We start from the raw sequence: 22,010 nt of genomic DNA, 5'->3' as shown, positions 1-22,010 counted from the left end.
CTCCAAGCCTACAGACTCACCCCTAGATTGCTGGGACTCTAATGGAGGACAGGCCGTGAAGGAAAAGACAGTGTTACTAGCCACTAAATAATGGGGCTACGAAGCCTTTCTCTAAAAGCTGGACTGAATGTTGACAGAGACCGGTTCCCTGGGGAATATAGGCAGGGGTATGGACACAGGGCCACAGGGCATGAAGGTTGGGGGTCTGGAGGTGATTACAACATCCTCCAACATCCGAGACCAGGAACGTGACAGCAGGTATCAGGCAACAGGCTGGTGAGCAGGGAGGACTCTGGAGCAGAGGAAATATAGAGCTGTCTGTAAAGCTGCACCTCTGAACCCACCTGCTCAGAATCCTAGCAGAAAAGATACCCTAGAAGGGGCCCTGGGCTCTCAGGCGCCCTATGCCTTCAACACTGCGACCTCCAGTAAATGTTCCCGGAAATAGTAAGCAGTCACAGCTCAACAGCCGGTGAGCAGTCCGAGTGAAAGTTCAGTGTATGAGAGTGAGTGAATGTGATGGCTTGGCTGTGCCCCCTGACCCTGAAACCCAGCCCACTGTCTCTATTGTAAGCACTCTGAGGACAAGGATTCTGTATTCAGCACCAAGCAAAGTGTCTATCATTGTAGGAAGTTGGAACTCAGCAAATACTTACTGGTTCCTACCTGACTGTTTTGACTTTGAGCTTTGTTTTTCATCTCCTATCTGAAGAAGCATTAAAGGAAAGACTGGCATGTGAATCAGATTGATGTGAATAAATTGGTGGTTGATGGAATTAAGATTTTTTTCTTCCTGATTCTCCTGCAAGCATGATTTAATTTATAATTATATCTGAGGAGGAATTAAACAATTATGGGATACAAATGAGCTTAAAATTATGCTCTTTGGGATCAAAGGCACACAACTACTCAATGATTGGAGACCTGCCCAAAGTTTGTTTCAGTTATCTTGTGCTGAGGAACAAGCCACCTTAAAACTTAGTGGCTTAAAACAATAATGATTTCAAAAAACATATGCACCCCTATGTTTATTGCAGCATTGTTTACAATAGCCAAGATGTGGAAGCAGCCCAAGTGTCCACTGATGGATGAATGGAGAAAAATGATGTGGTATATATAGTCAGTGGAATATTATTCAGCCATAAAAAATGGGACCTTACATTCACAGCAGCCTGGATCGATCTAGAAGGTATAATGCTAAATGAAATAGGTCAGGCAGAGAAAGACAAATACCAGATGATTTCACTTATGTGTGGAATCTAAAAAAAAAAAAAAAACAAGACAAATAAGAAAGGGAGAAAGAAAGAAATAAAGAAAAGGAGGAAGGAAGGAAGGAAAGAAGGAGGGGAGGAAGGGAGGAAGGAAGAAACTCTTAAATACAGAGAACAAACTAATGTTGCCAGAGGAGAGGTAGGTGGGGGGTCAAATAGGTAAAGGAGATTAAGAAACATAAACTTCCAGATATAAAATAAACAAGTCATTTACACTTACCATGGAAACTGAGTAATGTATAGAATTGTTGAATCAATATGCTGTACACCTGAAGCTAATACATTGTATGTTAATATACCTTAGTTTAATTTAATTTAATGTTTATTTATTTTTTATGTTTATTTATTTACTTTTGAGAGAGAGAGAGAGAGACAGAGTGCAGGCAGGGGAGGGGCAGAGAGAGCGGGAGACACAGAATCTGAAGCAGGATCCAGCTGTGAGCTGTCAGCACAGAGCCTGATGCAGAGCTTGAACTCACGAACTGTGAGATCATGACATGAACTGAAGCTGGACACTCAACCAACTGAGCCACCCAGGTGCCCCTATACTTCAATTCCGAAAAGCAAAACAAAGAATTACCTGAATTGTAAGGTAGATAGATAGATGATAGGTAGATAGATAGATAGATAGATAGAAAAATAAATTTTGTTGCCTTTCCCAATTCTACAAGTTGACTGAGCTCACTTAAAGAAGCTTCTAGTCCACATGATTTGGCTGGGGCTGCAATCATTTGTGTGCTTTGTTGTATTGAAATGTCTAAAATGGCTCATTCATAGATCTGGCCATTGGTGCTGCTGTTGACTGGGAGGCTTTAGTTCTTGTTTAAGAAGAGGCTTGGACTCTTCTTAAACACAGCTTGGACTTCCTCATAGCATGGCCACTCAGTCTCCAGGTGAAGTGTTCAAGAGGATGGAAACAGAAGTTGCCAGTCCTATTAGGGCTGGATTCACTTTTACCACATTCTGTTTGTCAAAGTACTCAGAGGGCCATCCCAGATTTAAGAGGAAGGGACATGAACTCTATTGTTAATGTGAGAATGGCACGCATGTGTAAGAAGTCTCCATCTTTGGACACTATCTCCAAGGTTTGCCCTCTGACCACCATAATTTACATCATCCCTCCCATGTGCAAACTATACTCACCTCTTCCTTTCCAATCACCCCCCACCCTGGCATTATGGAATTAACTCAAAGTCCAGGATCACATTAACAAAATCAGGTGTACGTGTGGATGGGGGTCCTTGGGTACAGCATCTCTGCCATGGTTTCATGGGTGTAGAGTCTTGTAAATCAAAAAGACATTATCTGGCCTACACATACCCACCTTACAGTGTGAGAAAGGGATAGTGTAACTGCAGGAAGTACAACATGAAGAATAGCTTTCACTCGTCCGTAGTAATTCTGAAATCCAACCATGCATTTGTAGACAGGTTTTTTATTTTTCAAAAATTAGAAAAAGATGGGGTGCCTGGGGGGTTTAGTCGGTTGGGTGTCCAACTTTGTCTCAGGTCATGATCTCATGGTTCACGAGTTTGAGCCCCGCATCGGGCTCTGTGCTGACAGCTCAGAGCCTGGAGCCTGCTTTGGATTCTGTGTCTCCCCCTCTCTCTGCCCCTCCCCTGTTCTCACTTTGTCTCTCTCTCAAAAATAAATAAACATTAAAAATTAGAAAATGGGGTGCCTGGGCGGCTCAGTCAATTAAGTGTCTGACTCTTGGTTTGGGCTGAGGCATGATCTTGCAGTTCCTGAGGTCAAACCCTGAGTCGGGCTCTGTGCTGACAGCATGGAGCCTGCTTGGGATTCTCTCTTTCTCTCTCCTTCTCTCTCTGCCTTTCTCTGCTCACTCAAGTGCTCTCTCTCTCTCTCTCTCTCTCAAAATAAATAAACTTTTAAAAAATTGAAAAAAAAAGTCCTTAGAAAAAAAGATGTTCTCCTCCTAGGAAGTGGTTCTCTATGACTCTTGACTCAACCTGCTGAATTGTCCTTTCTTTTCCATTGGAAATGACCTGTGCTTGCATTTGAATAGCTTTCTCAGCCTTATTCCTCACCCTAAGAGGTTAGAGGTCCAGAAATCTCTTCTCATTTTGAGCATTTCTATTCCTTTTGGTACAAATTAGTATAATTCCTCTAAAAACCTTATAGATTTCCTGTGTATCAAATTATAAAACTCACTCCATTAGGTCCATGAGACAAACTCCCTAGCCCATTGGCACTTGGAGACAGGCACCTCTAAACCTTGGAATGTGAGTCAGGATGCTGTGGAAAAACTCCCTCTTGATTCTCAAGTCCTATTGGCTGGCTGCGAAGGTCTTCAGACACTGTCTTAGATCTTTCTGTGGTCTTAGAAGGGTCTTACAGCTGCATTCTTGGCTTGGCTTTACTCTGAGACCACACTTTACTTGCAGAAATTTGGGCTTAATCTTTGCCTTAAGGCTAATCTTCCTTTGACCACTTTTTCTTGGGTCTAGGGTCTTGTGTTTTCTAAATTCTGTTCCCAAACAGAACTGTCTTTTCTTGGGGGCTCATTTCTGCCTTTCTTCAGAGGCCACTAGAAGAAACCAGCTGTCCCTTTGAGTGTTCTGCCTGGAAATCTCTACAGCCAGGTGCTGTTCGTTAGTCCTGTTTTATCCATTGCTGTGGACAAGGTAGCCCACATTTTCAAGAGTTGTTAAACCTTGGCATGGATTGTCTTTTCTTCAGCCTCCAGTGGTAACTTCCTCACTCGCTCCTTTCAGGCTCCATCTGTGGTTTCTTGGAGGCCCATCTGGCCCTTACCTGCCACTGAATCCCAAAGCCAAAGCTGCATATTTTTGATTTCTGTTACGATACCTCAGGCTTTGTTTTAGTTTTTTTTATTGCTGCAGAATAAGCCCTAAACAAAATAAGCCTTAAAACTCAGTCTCTTAAAACACCATCCAGGTAACTATCTCTCAGAGTTGTGTAAGTTGACTGAACTCAGCATGGTAGCTGAGACTGCAAAGAGAGATGGTGGCTGGGACTGTGGTCCTCTGAAGGCTGTGCACGAATGGAACCTTCGAGGTGGCTCACTCATACGTCTGGCTGTTGGTGCTGGCTGCTGACTGGGAGCTCGCTTAGGCTTGTTGACCAAGGACCTCAGTTCTCTCCCATATGGGCCTCACATGTAGCTGCACAGACGTCCTCAAAACTCGGTGCCTGAGTTTCAAGAAGGAATGTTTGATGAGGAAGGAGGTACACACGGCTAGCTGAAGGTCTGGGTTCCAAATTCTCTTCTGGTGTATTTGAGCCATCAGAGCAAGGGGCCAGCCCAGATTAAAAGGGGGGAAATAAAGCCTGCCTGTCAGTGTAGAAGAGGCTGTACACACTGGCAGGGGAGGCTGGAGGGGGTGCAGGTCTCCTTTGGAAACAAGCAGGGCTGGGGAGTAATGATCATCTCTTGCAACAAGGAATCACATTGAATCGGGCGCTGATTTTCTATTGTGGAGGAGATAAATGTCACATATCTACAGCCTCCCCATCGTCTTTTCTTCTGATTCATCCTGCACACTGAAGGCATGTTAATACTTCCCATTCAAGCATTAGATGTTTTTTATCTACTGAGAATGCAATGTAAAAAAAATGGGATGCTTCCTTCTGTTGGGCAGTAATTTTTGGAAAAAAGTTGGACAAATAGGGCTTAAAACATGAACCTAAGTCAAATTTAGCACGGGTATGCAATATAAAGAGTCACCATGGGGTTCTTTCCTTATAAATATCCTTCTTGTAAATTGTTGCATATTCTCTGGCTGATTGTGACCGGGGTGGTGGAATGTCTGTGAGTACAGTGGTCCCTAAACCACACTCACTTCATTTCAGTGTGTGTCTTCTTCCTCCTCTTCTTCGTTTTTAAAGATTAACATGCTGTGAGAATTCAACAGTTCAGGGTCACCTGGGTGGCTCAGTGGGTTAAGCGTTGGACTTTGGCTCAGGTCATGATCTCACGGTTGGTGGGGTCGAGCCCTGCGTTGGGCTCTGTGCTGACACCTCGGAGCCTGGAGCCTGCTTCGGGTTCTGTGTCTCCTGCTTTGGCTGTCCCTCCCCCACTTGAGCTCTGTTTCTTTCTCTCAAAAATAAATAAACATTAAAAAAAATTAAAAGAAATTAAAACAGTCCAGAATGACATAAAATAAAATAAAATAAAATAAAATAAAATAAAATAAAAATCTCTCTGCTTAAGCTCTGCCTCCTTCAAAAACCCAACACCACTCTCCATAGACAATCAACAGTTTCTGGTGTCAGATCTGCTGGTGTTTGCCAGCAGAAAATAAATTGAATATATTTATACCTCTTTCTTGGTTGGTATATTTAAGCAGTATTTATTGTGTCCTTATTAGCAAGCAGTTGTTACCAAATTTTTGTCTGTATTAGAAACCTCTTGAGGGTTTCTTTAAACAAGCCCAGAGTGTCTGATTCAGCAGGTCTGGGATGGGGCCTGAGAATTTGCATTTCTAGCAAGTTCCTAGGTGATGCTGATGCTTTTGTCTGGGACTGCATTCTGACCTCTGTCATGAAGAATGACATTCTTTGTTATTGACGTACACTACATCCTCTTTTCCTCTCTCAGTGTCTACTATTTTCCTTAATTATATATATTTTAATTTTAGTGTTTATCTTCATGTGGAATAAAAATATACGTGTTTATTTCTGGATTGGTCATCTGTAGACAGTATCCTTTGACAGTCAGAATTAAAGAAGGTGAGCAAATATGGGAATTATTTCTGTTTTATAATTTTGTTACCATTATAAGTGCATCTTCTGGGAAAATTGCATTAAAAAAATGTTTTATTATTTTTGAGATAGAGAAAGAGAGAGAGCGTGGGGGAAGGGACAGAGAAACAGGACAGAGGATCCGAAGCGGGCTTTGCACTGACAGCAGTGAGCCCAATGTGGGGCTTGAACCCACAAACTGTGAGATCATGACCTGAACTGAAGTCAGACGCTCAACTGTCTGAGCCACCCAGGCTCCTGGGAAATTTGCATTGTTAACCATATGGTGCTGCTATAGAGAAATGCAATTCATTTTTACATTTTGTTCTTATATCCAGTCACCTTGGTGATCCTTCAGTGATTCTAATTCTTGTAAGATTGTACATGTTGGTCCCTGAGGCACTAATTCATTCACTTTCACTCTTGTGTGTTTCATTTTCTGGTTATACTGCACACTGATAAGCCATTCTCATATTGATGGATGGTAAGCAGTTCGGATAGTCTTCTCTACCTCCTCCTGTTTTTCCTTCAACTTTTTCTTTGTGTTGCATAATAATGCAACAATAAAATTTTAGCCTATGTGTCCCTGTGTGATTTCTCTGTATCAAGATATACCAGGGAGCAGAAGTACTGGGTTGGGGAAACTCAGATACTTTTTATGTATGCACAGTTTAGAGCCTGTTGGCCTGACCTGTTTTTTTCTGGTGATTGCCATGGTGACCAGCTCTGCGAGAGCTCCGGTGACTTTGCACAGGCTTCCCTCCTGTCTCTGCTCCCTGCCTCTGGCCTGCAGCCCAGGACTGGGAAGTGGGCATAACAGACCCTTGCTCAATGTACATGTGTCGATGCCCACAGGGCAAGCCTTTGGTGATAGAGAACAGGGGCCAGTGGAAGAACCTTCTCCTTTCTCCTTCAGGACTAACTGCCCTGCAGTTTGGCCTCTAGAAGGGTGATCTCATTAGACCCAGCAGCCAGTAGCAACCCCTGCTGGTGCCCTTCTTCCCTGCCTCACTTTGATCACTTTGAAGAGACTGCTTGTCCTTGGTAGGGGTGGGGGTGGGGGGCTGGGGAGGGGGCTGGGGAGATGGGAGGTGGGGGGAGGCGCTGGGGGCAGAGATGTGTGTATGAAGCAGCATTTGCGTGGGCTGATCTCTCTATCTGCTTCATGGGGCTGCTTTGAAATATTCTTATAAGAGGGTGGGAGGAGTGTGGACGGCTTGTGGAGAGACTACTCACAATCAATTGAGGTCTGGGGGCTTAAGTGACACTCTGTAAATGCCGCACATTGGAGCATAGAGATTTACTTTCCTGGGCTTTAGCTCTGGGGTTCCAGCAGACAAAGTTGGTGCTCACAGAGATCCTGGTTTAGGGATTGGTTTGTTGCAGTGAAAATCAGCTAGAATTTTAGCTGTAGATTCAAGAGATCGAAAATGATGTGACTTGGATGGCCATTACCAGCTTAGGTTAGTGGACAGGGTCAGGGCAGATGGCTTAAAAAGCCCTGATTCTGCCTACTTGACAGTTGGAGTAACTGGCCCAGTGAGCGGCTTGTATTATAGTCTATGATTCGATCATTCATGGTACCTATTTATTGAGAACCTACTGAATACCTGGTACTACTCTAAGTGCTTTAAAAATATCAACTAGGGGCGCCTGGGTGGCGCAGTCGGTTAAGCGTCCGACTTCAGCCAGGTCACGATCTCACGGTCCGTGAGTTGGAGCCCCGCGTCAGGCTCTGGGCTGATGGCTCAGAGCCTGGAGCCTGTTTCCGATTCTGTGTCTCCCTCTCTCTGCCCCTCCCCCGTTCATGCTCTGTCTCTCTCTGTCCCAAAAATAAAATAAAAAATGTTGAAAAAAAAAATCAACTAAATTAATCCTCATAAGAACACTGTGAAGTAAGATGCATTATTAACCTATTTTACAGAAGAGGAAATTGAGACACAGAGAGGTTCAGGAATGTAGCTCAAGTGCCACAGAGGTTGAGCCCTATTTGGATTCAGGAAGTCTACACTTGGGCCCATGCTTTTAACTGCTTTTCTGATTCTCTCTTTCTATCTCTTTTTTGAAAGAGAACAATAGAGAGCACACCTGCATGAGCAGGGCAGGGGGAGTGGGGAGAAGGAGAGAGAGAGAGAGAGAGAGAGAGAGAGAGAGAGAGAGAGAGAGAGAAAGAGAGAATCTTCTTCTTAATTTGTTTATAGCAGTAATAAATGCTTTCTTTCCTTCCTTCCTTCCTTCCTTCCTTCCTTCCTTCCTTCCTTCCTTCCTTCCTTTTTCTTTCTTTCTTTCTTTCTTTCTTTCTTTCTTTCTTTCTTTCTTTCTTTCTTTCTCTTCCTTCCTTCCTTCCTTCTTCCCTTCCTTCCTTCCTTCCTTCCTTCCTTCCTTCCTTCCTTCCTTCCTTTTTTAATTTACATCCAAGGTAGTTAGCATATAGTGCAATAATGATTCAGGAGTAGAATCCAGTGATTCATCCCCTATGTATGACACCCAGTGCTCATTCCAACAAGTGTCTTCCTTAATGCCTCTTTCCCATTTAGCCCATCCCCCTCTAGCATAACACCCTCTAGTTGCATCTACAATGTTGCAAATGGCAAGATTTCATTCCTTTTGATTGCTGAGTAATATTCCATTGTACATATATACATGCCGCATCTTCTTTATCCATTCATCTGTTGATGGACTTTGGGCTCTTTCCATACTTTGGCTATTGTTGATAGCATGGCTATAAACATTGGGGTGCAAGTGCCCCTTTGAAAGAGCATACCTGTATCCCTTGAATAAATACCTACTAGTGCAATTGCTGGGTCGTAGGGTAGTTCTATTTTTAATTTTTGAAGAACCTCCATGCTGTTTTCCAGAGTGGCTGCACCAGCTTGCATTTCCACCAGCAGTTCAAAAGAGATCCTCTCTCTCCGCATCCTCGCCAACATCTGTTTTGCCTGAGTTGTTAATGTTAGCCATTCTGACAGGTGTGAAGTGGTATCTCATCGTGGTTTCGATTTGTATTTCCCTGATGATGAGTGATGTGGAGCATTTTTTCATGTGTCGGTTTGCCATCTGGATGTCTTCTTTGGAGAAGTGTCTATTCATGTCTTTTGCCCATTTCTTCACTGGGTTATTTGTTTTTTGGGTGTTGAGTTTGATAAGTTCTTCATGCTTTTGGATACTAACCCTTTATCTAATATGTTATTTGCAAATAGAGAGGGAATCTTAAGCAGGCTCCACGTTGTTGCAGGGCTTGATCCCATGACCCTGGGATCATGACCTGAGCTGAAATCAAGATGCTCAACTGACTGAGCCATCCAGGTGCCCCGCACATTGATTCTCTTGTTACTGCTTCTTCCTTCTTCCCTCCCTTCCTTCCTTCCTTCCTTTTTCTTTTCATGTCAGATTTGTTGAGGTATAATTAACATATGGTTGTAATATATTATGTTACATTGTAATTAACATGTGATTAATGATACCATAATCAAGGTAAAGACATTTTCATCACCCTAAGAAGTTCACTGTGTCTTTTCCACCCTCAACATCTGGTGACCACCAATCTGTTCTCCCTCCCTGTGGTTTTACTTTGTGGAGGATGTCATATGAATGAAGTCAAAGAATATGTAGCCTTTTGAGCAGTCTTCGTTCACTGAGCATAATGATTCACATGACATTCCCCCAGGTTGTTGCATGTACTGGTGGCTTGTTTCTGTTTATGACTGAGGACTAGTCCATTGTGTGAATATGTATCAGTTTGTCTATCCATTTGCCAGTTGATGGATATTTGTAATATTTACAATTTTTTGATGACTATGAAAAAAACTGCTATAAGTCTTTGCCTCCCGGTATTTGTATGGACATTTATTTTCATTTTCTTAGGTAAAATGCCCAGGGGTGGGATTGCTGGGTCTAATGGTAGGTGAAAATTTAACTTTGTAAGAAAGAGTCAAACTGCTTTTTCAAAAAGGTTGTGTTAGTTTTTTTTAAAAGATTTTATTTATTTTTCTAAGTAATTTCCATACCCAACATGGGGCTCGAACTCACAACCCCGAGATGAAGTGTCTCATGCCTCATCGACTGAGCCAGCCAGCGAGGAACCCCACGGCTGTGCTAGTTTGCATTTTCACCAGCAATGTGTGATTTTACCAGCTGCTCTACTCTTTTGCAGCACATGTTATAGTCAAATTTAAAGAAAAGTTTTAGCTAGTCTAATAGATAAATAGTGGTATTTCATTGTGATTTTACTATGCATTTCCCTCATGATTAATGATGTTGAACATGGTTTAACAGGCTTACTTGTTATCTATCTTTTTTGGAATGTTTTCTTACAAATAAGATTTCATTTTCATTACCCATATGCTTATTTTTTTTTTTAGTGTTTATTTACTTTTGAGAGAGAGAGAGAGAGAGAGAAAGAGCAAGAGCGAGCACTAGTGGGGGAGGGGCAGAGAGACAGAGAGAGACACAGAATCTGAAGCAGGCTCCAGGCTCTGAGCTGTCAGCACAGAGCCCCATGCGGGGCTCAAACCCAGGAACCGTGAGATCATGACCTGAGCTAAAGTCGGACCGACTGAACCACCTCGGTGTCCCACCATATGCTTAATAAGTGTCATTAATTTCAACTCTACAAATGGATGTTCACAGACAACTCAAAATTTTTGTTTCTAATTGTTAGAGAGGATGCAGAGTAGTGTGGTAGTTAGGGACAGGGACAGGGTTCCAGCCGCAGCTCAGTGGCTTGCTAACCCTGTGCCCTCTGGCAAATTGTCATGAAACTCTGTGACTGTTTCTTATCTGTCAAGTAAGAATATCAGAGCACTTACTGTAAGGAGTTATGGTGAGGGTAATATGATATGATCCATGTGATGTACACAATGATTGACACATAGTAAGTACCGTGTTAAGTGTTAGCTACCATTGTCACCACCATCATCTGTGCCATGACTGAATTCCATGAAAGTATACATCAACTAACACACCTGTAGAAAACTCACCCATTTCTAGTTCCTTCCAGAAGTGTAAAGGGATCTCGCCCCGTCTCCAAATACCACAAAAGAAGACGAGGAAATCTGGAGGGCATGTCTTGATTTCCTAGCTCACATAGCCAACAACTGGAAGACCCTGCAAATACTTTATGAAACGCCAATTCAAATACGGAAAGTCACAATAATCTCCACATCTGTTTCGGCATCTGGAAAAGTATAGTAGCTGATTCTTTCATTGCTGCCCCTGATTTTCTAGCAGTCAGTAGACCCATTCGACCAGAGCTCAGATGCTTCTTGAAGGGCCCAGACTGACACGTAAAGCATACTTAGAATTAAATGTGTAAGCCACTTTGATGCCTTGCAAACACCTTTAGGCGAATAGATGTCATTTTAATTGAGTGAAAACCCATCTTTGCCTTTTGTTGGTACAGCTTAACACTGATTCTCTTTTCTGATAGAACATCGCAATGGGATGAGATTGGAATGGGTTTGAGGGGGTGAAATGAATCTTTGGGAAAATAAATTTAAACACAATTTACTTAATGCTATTAAATGGCTGTAGCTATTGATGTCCATGACCAGCGCCAAGCAGGACTTCTGCTCTGAAACTTGAGGGGGAGTATGTGTAATTACTCAGTAATTCCACTAAGGGGAGCCATTTCCTTAATAAAGATAGAGATGAGCCCTGGAGCTTGTGTTCAGGCTCCAACATCAACATAAGGTATAAAGATAAAATTACTTATGCACAGGGTTTCCAGATTTCTAAATGCACTATAATTTTATAATAGTCAGATATAATTACATTCAAAAAGGCAATACAAACATTTAGCTGCACCGATTTAAAGCACTAACTTGTTGAATGTAGGTGGTGACACATCTCCCCAGGGAAGGTAAAGAACATTGTTTTTCTTCTCTCTGCACTCCCGTCAGCATTATCCGGAACCACCTGAAAGTTAGTTGCAGACAGCCATAGTTCATGTTCATTGAGGGCTTGCAAAGTACAAAGTCTGTCGTAAGTACTGACTCATTTAACCTCATCCTGATCCTGTAGTGTTGGGAATAGCCAACGTTGGGAACATCATCATCCCTATTTTGTAGCTGGGAAACAGAGGCACAGAGAGGCAAGTGAACCGCCCAAGGTCACAGAGCTGGTGAGAGACAGGCAGTCTGGCTCTAGAAGCCACAGACTCACTCACAGACTTGATGTGCTGCCTGTCGATAGCAGAGTCCTCTAGCCTTAGCTGGATAAATAAGGAGCGAACAAAGCAGGAAGATCCTGTCAAGGTGAGATCGAGATATAAAATAGCCAGGCAATTGTTCCAGTGATCAGAATTAGAAGTGTTTTCTAGACCCAGAGAGAAAAGTCAAAGTTAGTCCTCTGAAGAGTTGCATGACTACAGCACAGACACAAGAAAAGAAATGAAAATGAACTTCTTTTAAATATGCCTTCACATGGGGAATTCTGTCAAAAGCCCTCAAGATAATGATGTCGGTTTCAGCCTGATGAAGTGAATCTGGACATCGGAAATAGTATCTGTGAGAAACATGCCGCGTTGTACAAAATTGAACTTTGTTACCGGTTTCATTTTCTCCGTATTTTTACTAACATCTCTGAACATGCCCTATCTTCCTGGATTGTCTTCAAAAGTTTCTCCTCCCCTTTTTTATTGCCACTTTCGCAGCTGTTTCAAATACCCTAGCTTTACTGTATTATCTTGGCTTTGATGATATGTGAACCCCACTTTGCCTGTTGATAAAAGAGGTCTCCAGATAAATCCAAAAAGCTAAGGAAAAAAACAAAAAACAAAAACAACTAAGCCAGTTTTCCCTGACTTAAAATGACTTTGGGCAAACTATATTCAACACACAAAATATCAAGGATGAAAAAAGTAAATGAGTCATTTATAACCCCAGAGAGAGGGAAAAAGTCTCTTAGAGATCTCTTCTGAGAAAAATATGCAATATGGAGACTGAGAGATTTGCTTGTGGGCCTTAGAGAAGCTCATGGCCCGTAGCTGTGTTCACTTTCAGATTATTTTCTTGGCTAAACAAAGCAAAACACATGGTAATTCAGAAAGATTGACTTATGGAGACTATCTGCTTTGCCAAGGCGAGTGAAAGAACCCTGTTTTATTATCCTTGTGAGTCATCGCTTCTTCTTGGTTCTGTGAAAAGATTGCTATGAAACTCATTAGCTACTACTCAGAAATAAAACCAATGTTTGTGATTCATTTATAAAACAGAAGTTAGTCGCCTCACATAATTAAATGTAATTTTAACTTTGAGGTACTGTAGAAATGACATCCGCCATGGAAGATGCTGTTTCAGGAAACAGTTGCTTGTGCGGAAGCCTTTTTGGATCTTCTCACGGGCTTCACTTCAGCTCAGAATAAGAAAGAGTGTTGGAACTTTTGTCAACTTCATGGCCATCTGGCTGGCTGGAGCCCAGAAAGTGACCTGTTGTTTATCCTAGTTTGATTTTTCCTCATGAAGGGCCAGAGTGGCCAGAGAGGGGTTACAAGCCAGTGGGGGCCTAGGAAGCTGGTGGGGGACAGATCCCAGTCGGTCAGGGGAAGGTTCAGTCACAGGAGACAGAGGATCACAGCTAGAGAACCCACATCCATCAGTAAGTTCCAAAGGAAATGGGGGGCTGAGAGAAGCCCCCCAGAACAGGCTCTGTGCAGCCACAAGCACAAAATAGGATTGGAAAGCATTAGCAGCAACTAAGGGTGTCTATGAAGTGGCCTCCGATGGGCCCCTGGGCCACTGCTTGTAGATTTGTCTACTAGACATGTGTCCCATGGTGAGGCCAGACCCGTTAAAGAACATGGTTGCCCTGAAACCATGGAAGCAAGAAAAAAATGAAAGGACTCATCTGAGTATGTTTTTTTTTTTTTAAGTTTATTTATTTGTTTTTGAGAAAGAGCGAGAGAACGAAAGAGAGAGAGACAGAGACAGAGACACAGACTGTAACTGGGGGAAGGTCAGAGAGAGGGAGAGAGAGAATCCCAAGTAGGCTCCACACTGTCAGCACAGAGCCCCATGCGGTGCTCAAACTCACAAACCATGAGATCATGACCTGTGCCGAAACCAAGAGTCAGCCGCTTCACTGACTGAGCCATTCAGGTGCCTCTGGCTATGTTGTTATTATTATTTTTTAAAGTCTGTCTATGGGGCTCCTGAGTGGCTCAGTCAGTGAAGCGTCTGACTCTTGGTTCGGTTCACATCATGATCTCATGGTTTGTGAGTTTGAGCACCCTGTGGGGCTCTGTGCTGACAGTGTGGAGCCTGCTTGGGATTCTCTCTCTCTTCCTCTCTCTCTGCCCTGCCCTCACTCGCACTGTCTCTGTCTCTCTCAAAATAAATAAATAAACTTAAAAAAAAAAAGTCTGTCTAGTGAGTGACATTTTAAGAGAAAGTTAAAACAGTGTCTTAACAGCTTAACCTTCAGTCTGTGGATGAGGAGAATGGGGCCAGGCAGGGAAGTGGTTTGGGTGGTGGAGCCTCATTCAAGTTTATCTTCTCCCCGGGGGTCCCTCTTATGGACCTTAGTTTCTCCCTTCACCTTCTTTAGCTGCCCTCCCACCCCCGCCACGTGGATGGTGGCTGGTGGTGACTCAGAGCTGGGGTCTCCCAAAGCCCATGACTGGGTAGGTAGCTGGGAAGAGCGGCTGGGAGAACCCCCACGTGGGTGCACCCTGGGTGCATGAGGCCTTCCACATGTTTCTGGGGCAAGTCTGAAAATCTATCATTTATGTTTTATATGTATATACCTCTATATACATTTATTGTTGTTGAAAATACCCCAAAAATATGTTTTCTCTGGAACCTGATACCTAGACATTTTTGGGACAGCCTGATACTGACTCATATTCCTTCTCTAGAAGAAGGATCTAAGCAGTTTTTGCATCTTGATGGAGCTTCCTTTTCCCAGAAAAAGGATTAAGAGGAATATCTTAGAAATTCTATCTCTTTGAGTTACCTAATCATTACACCGGGAAATTGGAGGAAAACGCTTGATGTGTGTGATGGGGCACAACTGTTGATGTGAGCACAGCAAACACTTAATTGTGCTTTGTTCTAAGCACGTTTCCTTCTTTCACTCGTGTAATCCTCCCTGCGGCCCCCTGGGATGGACAATTCCTACTTACCGGTGAGGACACGGAGCTGGCTGATCTGTGACAATCTGGCCCTGATGTGAGCCGTCTTAGCCACTCTACTTGCCTGTCTCTGAAAATGGAAAGGTGACCCATTTGTTGTGGTTTTTTCCCGGTTGTTTTTGCATCAGAAAAATGGAAAGCACTATCTTTCCTGCCCCAACCCCTCTGCAAAATTTGGATGGTACATCTTGTAGACTCTCGAGGAGAAGGAAACGAATTTTGCTTTGAGGGAGGTTTCAGGTCTAATGGGCCATCCAAGTGAGTATGAAAGAACTAGATGAAACGTGAGCTTGAGATGCGGATGCCTTTGGAAGTGGGACACGATCTCTAAGGCAAAATGAGGTCAGAGGAAGGGGGAGAAGAAGAGGAATTACAGAGGGGTATCCAGGAGAGTGGGGCTAAGCTGAGAGATGTTACCCAAGGAATGAGGATCCTCACCCTGGGAAGACTTGGATGGGTATATGGACTGAGCAAAAGACTGTCATGGATGATGGAGTCTATTATCACTTTTGTGACTCTCGATGAACCAGGCCTCAAAGCATTCATACACTTGTGTTGTCTCTGCCTCTTGAATCGGATCTGAGCTGGTCAGACTGGGAGTTGCTTTAACCAATAGGATGATACAGAGGTGCTGCACTGTCCTCGATGGACCTCAGTTTTAAGAAGGGCTGGCAGTTACTATGTTGTATTCTTGGGTGTCATGAGCCACCATATAATAAATGTAGGTATCCTACTGGACAGACCACATGGAGGGGCCATGTATGTGGAGAGGAAGAAGCCCTGAAATTACGTGGAGGAAACCTGGGAACCCAACAATGAGAATTGTGGTCATAGGACCTATGATGCCTGTCAGTGGCTCAGCCAGCTTCCATGTGTTCGGGCCATTCTAATGGAGGCAGTAGAAGTATGAGTGAGCAAGCCCCCGCAGACATCATATAGGACAAAGACAAGCTATCCCCCATACAGTGACTGAATTCCTGACCAGAGAATCGTGAGGAATAATACAGTGGTTATTGGTATGAGACAGCCACTAAATTTCAATAGTTTGTTTTGCAGTAATTGGTGACCAAAACACTGCACTGTTTGCATGCCCAGGAGCTGCAGAGAAACTGAAGCTTCCTCTGCCGAGGATCTCACCCCCTATACTTGATCCCAGCTCCATAAATCCTGGTGGCAAATTTACTTCACCAGTATCCAGCATCTCAGCTGTAGGTCACCTAGCATCAGGGATGCCATAACTTTGCATGAATTCTTCTTGGTTACCCCATATGGACAACCCCCCCACCCCTGCTCCTCCTATAATGCCTTGGGATACTCTTAAGTCCAAACAAGTGGAGGCATTTGGTGAAATGGTGTGATGGTTAGTTTTATGTGTCAACTTGACCAGGCCATGATGCCCAGATATTTGATCAAACATTATTCTGGATGTTTCTGTGCTGGCATTTATTGGATGATACTGACATTGAAATTGGTGCTCTTGGGTGAAGATTATCCTCCATAACGCGGGTGGTCCTTATTTAATTAGTTGAAGGCCTTAATAGAACAAAGACTGACCTCCCGAGGGCACGAAGGGATTCTGCCAGCTGATGGTCTTTGGACTGTAGCTATGACTCTTCCTCTAGTCTCCAGCCTGGTGGCCTACCCCAGCAGATTTTGGACTTGCCAAGCCTCTACAATTGTATGAACCAGTTCCTTAAAATCTCTTAATCACTTTTTCTCTTTCTGACTCTGTGTGCACATGTGTGTGTGTGTGTGTGTGTGTGTGTGTGTGTGTGTGTGTGTTTATAAGTCTGTTGGTTCTATGTCTCTGGAGAACCCAGACTATTACAGATAATAAGGTTTGCTGCGTATATTCTTTGTGCCACTGAATTGCATAAGCTCAAGGGTTAGGACAGTAGTGAATGACCCCTTGTTTTGTGTATTAGAGCAATTACTGGTTTGAGACTTTGGAGCTGTGTGTTAGGCTGCTCTGGCTCTGCCCCTCTGTGACCTTGGGAAAACCAATCAACCTTTTTGGGCCCCAGTTTCATTATGGCTATAGCTCTCAAAAATTTCTGTAATTTAAATATGGTTATTAGGATAAAAAAGGAAACAATGGGGCCATTGTTACTGCAATAATGAGTGCTTAATCATGGCCCAGGTGGGGACCATATAATAAGCTTTTTTTTTTTAAGAGCTTTAAAAAGTGTGCATATTTTGCACTTCCTACTTTCTGCAGTTTAAATTGTACGAGTTGAACAGAGGCAGATTCTCGGGGGTTACCATACTTACTCAATTATCCAGGGACATTAACCAGCACACCTGTTCACATTTACCTCTTTATTGCTTGGCCTCACAACCAATAAAATTATGGCTTGCTCAATTCATTTTCATAATGCATTGATTGCTTTTAATCATATGCTTTCTCCCCAGTGTCTGAATGGACTGGGGAGAATGGCCATGGAAGTGTCAGGGTCCGTCACTTAAAGGGAAACCAACAGATTCTCTTTGACGTCAGAGGCCTGGTCACGAGAAAAGGAGGTGTGCTTTCCTGGCCAGGGCCACTTGCTGTCTGGATTTGGTGTGTGTTCGCTGGAGTGGTCATGTCCCTGTGTGAGCTGAGGAGCCCCAGCCCCTGCCCGAGCGTTAAGGAGGACTCTGACGGTCCTGTGCACCCCCAGAGCAGTGCCTCGCATCCTTAAGTGGCCACTGATGAGGGCTGGCTCAGGTCACTTTTATGACAAAAGAGCTATGACCCAGGGCCTGTGAACAGAGTTCTTCCACGTGCCATGGACACAGACCACAAAAGTGGAACGACTTGGCAGTTAACGCCCCTTCAGTGCTTTCTGACTCCTGGGAGGATCCTCTCCGTCTTGCTAGCTGGGACCCCATCTCTGGACAAACAGCAACAGTGGACTGGTTGCTGCCGTTCCATGTGGATTTCTAGAACCATAGAGATTTGAGACTGGAAGTTGCGGCTTTAGCGATGGTGGCTGCAGTGGTTTTCAAACTCAACTTTAGCTGTGGAGACAACTGTTGAAAAGAAAGGTGGTGCAGAAGTGCAGTGTGGAAAGCTGAGGAAGAGTCACTTCAGACTGAAGGGCACCAGGGCTGACACCTCCTGGGGGGGGGGTTCCCTCAGCCCTCACAAAACCCCCAAATTGGGAGTCTTTGAGAACCAGGGATGTGGCCCCACTTCTTCCTGTGATTCGTGAGGAAACTGAGGCCCAGGGATTTGAAGGGTCTCCCCAAGAGCACTCTGTGGGTGACAAGGAGCAGCCTGGCATGTTTCTTCCAGAACTTTCTCCCTCAAGTCATTCCCACCCCACCACCCTGCTTTTACCCATGACTTGCAAGGATTTTGGTGTGTTTTTCCTGTTGTAAATCATGGCAGGCTGCTTCCCATGGTCTCCTGCAAGAAGTTCTGCTGTCATGTGCAGTAGTTCCAGAGGCAGTTGACATTCACTCTGGTTTTTGCCTCTGTGGTCACACTGCCTTCTACTCTTCCGTGTGTGTCAAGTTCCCTCTGCCTCCTCTAATAAGGACCCTGGTGATTACATTCAGGGCCCACCTCATAACCCATGGTACTCTCTTTCTTCAAGACCTTTAACTTACATCTGCAAGTTTTTGCTGCCTAAGGGAACATTTACAGGTTCCAGAAATTGAGACCTGATATCTTTGAGGGCTGCTCTTCAGCCTACCACTCTAGTCAGCCTCAGGGGCGAGTTTTGGCACTCAGGGAGGATGATATATGCAAAAATGCTTAATAATCAATGTATGAAATATCCCTTTTTTAAGTGATAGTAAATGTATTAAGACTTTTTATGGTAATAATGGCAACATCTGTCTCCAGAGCAGAATGTACATTAAAGTAACATAACAGAATAAAATGTTAACAACAATAGAGATCTTATGTGAAGTAAATTAGGGGCATTCATTCATTCTACAGATATTGACTGAGCACGTACTGTGTACCAGGACTCTCCCAAGCACTTGAGATTCACTGGTTAAATAAAGTAGATAAAGATCTCTGGTTTTGTGCAACTTTTATTGCATATCAGTGGCAGCTGCAGGGAGCAGAGAATAAGCAATAATTGTGACAATAAAGAACTTAGGGAGTGATTGGGAAGTTGGACGACGACTGCTGTGGAGAACGCAGGAACCAGGGGTCATGGGGTTTGGTGGTAGGCCCATCCAATGGAGATATTTGGGCAGAGTTGCAGGAGGTATGGTCGGGCAGCCTGCAGGCATCTGGTGGAAGAGTGGTTTAGGGTGACTATGATTGTACAGGGGCTGAGGTGGACACTTGGGTAAATTGTTAATGGAAACGAAACAGTGAATTTGTTTCTCAACACAGTTCCACTGCTGGCCTGCTGGAAGGGTTGTGAGCAAAAATCTTACAGAAGCCATTCACGCCAGTGAGGTTGACCTGGGGAAGGCGGCCTGAAGCCATGTCCTGGCCAAGAGGGTCTCACCCACCAGAACAGTCTGTGCACTCCAGCGGCCCATGCTCTGCAGGATGTACACCAATGCGGCTGGGTGGCCAGTGCTGTCGAGGAGAGAAGCTGGATAGCCTGAATTCTTATGTGAAATTCTCCAATTTTAAAATGTCACTTGCTGTCAAATCTTGTAACACTCACATTCTGTACTCTAAACGTAATCCTTGCCTTTCCTTTTTTATATTCATCTTTTGACTGACTCAGTCAATCAAGTTTATTGACTCGATTGACTCAATTGACCCAAGTTTATGTTCAAATAGTTTTACTTTAGTTGTTTACTTATTTATTTACTTACTTATTTGTGCCTGTCTCATGCATGTGAAGTTTCCTGAAAGTCGGCATAATTAAGAATGCCTGATGTTTACTTAACACAATCAGGACTTGATTGTATGGTTGGTCTTAGGTCACAATTTCTTTCCTTGATCCTTAGAAGAATCGTAGGCTTTCTTCTACCAGTGAGCTCTGCTTATTTCCTCACTGGAACCATAAAGAATCTTTATTTAATTATTTACTTAAAAAAATTATACAAGTATATAACTTAAAAAATAGTTGCACTATGCTTGCAATGAAAGTACAGGATTTTTTCACACAATTTTTTTTTTTAAAGATTCAGAGGTATGGAAGGAGGTGGGAAAATTGGTAAGAGTGGTGAGTGTCTTTCAAATTCTCTTTAAAATGGAAATACATTTCAAGAAATAAAGCACAATAATTCTAAAAGAAAATTCGATGGCAATTCATTTACTAAAATTGTGGGACAAACTAAATATATCCTGAGGCCAGATTCACTTCAGAGGCCATCACTTTTCAACTCTGGTTTATACGATACCATTGGCAAACTTCAGAATGAAGGAGACCAGGGGCTCAGCCCATAGTGTGGTCTCGAGTTGTCCTCTTGTGAAGCTCTGTGTGCTGTTGGGCTCACACCGACCACTTTCCCCTCAAATCCCTTTGTACTTAGATTTAGTACTCAGACTAGCCCTTGGTGTTTATTTCATAGCAAATTGTGAGAATCTGAAGGAAAGGAACATTTCAAAGTTGTTGTTTTTTTAATTTTTTTTTCAACGTTTATTTATTTTTGGGACAGAGAGAGACAGAGCATGAACGGGGGAGGGGCAGAGAGAGAGAGGGAGACACAGAATCGGAAACAGGCTCCAGGCTCTGAGCCATCAGCCCAGAGCCCGACGCGGGGCTCGAACTCCCGGACCGCGAGATCGTGACCTGGCTGAAGTCGGTCGCTTAACCGACTGCGTCACCCAGGCGCCCCTCAAAGTTTTTTGAGAGACTTCTCATACTGCCTGATAGAGCTAATATGTATAAAAATGTTAGGTAAGGGGCGCCTGGGTGACGCAGTCGGTTAAGCGACCGACTTCAGCCAGGTCACGATCTCGCGGTCCGGGAGTTCGAGCCCCGCGTCGGGCTCTGGGCTGATGGCTCAGAGCCTGGAGCCTGTTTCCGATTCTGTGTCTCCCTCTCTCTCTCTGCCCCTCCCCCGTTCATGCTCTGTCTCTCTCTGTCCCAAAAATAAATAAACGTTGAAAAAAAAATGTTAGGTAAATTGTAAGACACTCTGTAAATATTAGTTGTGGTTTTTATTGTGGTTGTCAGTATATGTCTTGTCATTATTGCTTGAATAAATGGTGGATTAAGCCTAGAGACCAGTTGTAATATTTTTTTGGGGGGGGGTGGGTGGGAAGCTTTTTTTTATTAGCACAAGAGAGAAGGAATAAGGATGGCCAGTTACCACCTCCCTTTCTGAGTCACTGCACTGTCCTTCAACTTCTCACTCTGGTGAGTGGTATGGCTCATGTTCCTGCTCTTCATCAGTGTCTGATTTCCCTCTGCTTCTGGGCATCTAGGATGACCGTACATTTCTGCCTGCTTGAAGTCAGACATGCCATGTGATTTGCCTTGACCGGTGAAACGTGAGTGGGAGTGACACATGTCTCTTCCCAGAGAAGACCTTTCATTGGTGGTTGTCACCTCCTCAATCTCTTTCCCTGCTTCAACAAGTGTGGAAACATCTACCAGTCCTGAGAAGTGACACTGAGTCATCACATGGAGGACAGCTACCCTAAGAATGGCCCTGATACACACACACACACACACACACACACACACACACACACGTGTGCGTGCATATACGTATATACACACACATTACATACATATATATATACACCCATTACATACATATGTTATATACATATACATATATTATACATACATAGGCTGTATATGTATACATATACATATATTATGTACACCTATATTAGGCCATTATTTATATCAACTAATATATAATATAATAAATAACTATATTAATATATAATATAAGCATTATGCATTATAATAAGCATAATATCTTACATATCTAGTGTAATAGGCATAGAATCTTATGTATATCTA

This window comes from Felis catus, chromosome D4, assembly GCF_018350175.1.
Source record: "Felis catus isolate Fca126 chromosome D4, F.catus_Fca126_mat1.0, whole genome shotgun sequence".
In the NCBI taxonomy this organism is placed as follows: domain Eukaryota; kingdom Metazoa; phylum Chordata; class Mammalia; order Carnivora; family Felidae; genus Felis; species Felis catus.
The sequence above is the reverse complement of the archived record's forward strand: the minus strand, read 5'-3'. Positions refer to the sequence as shown.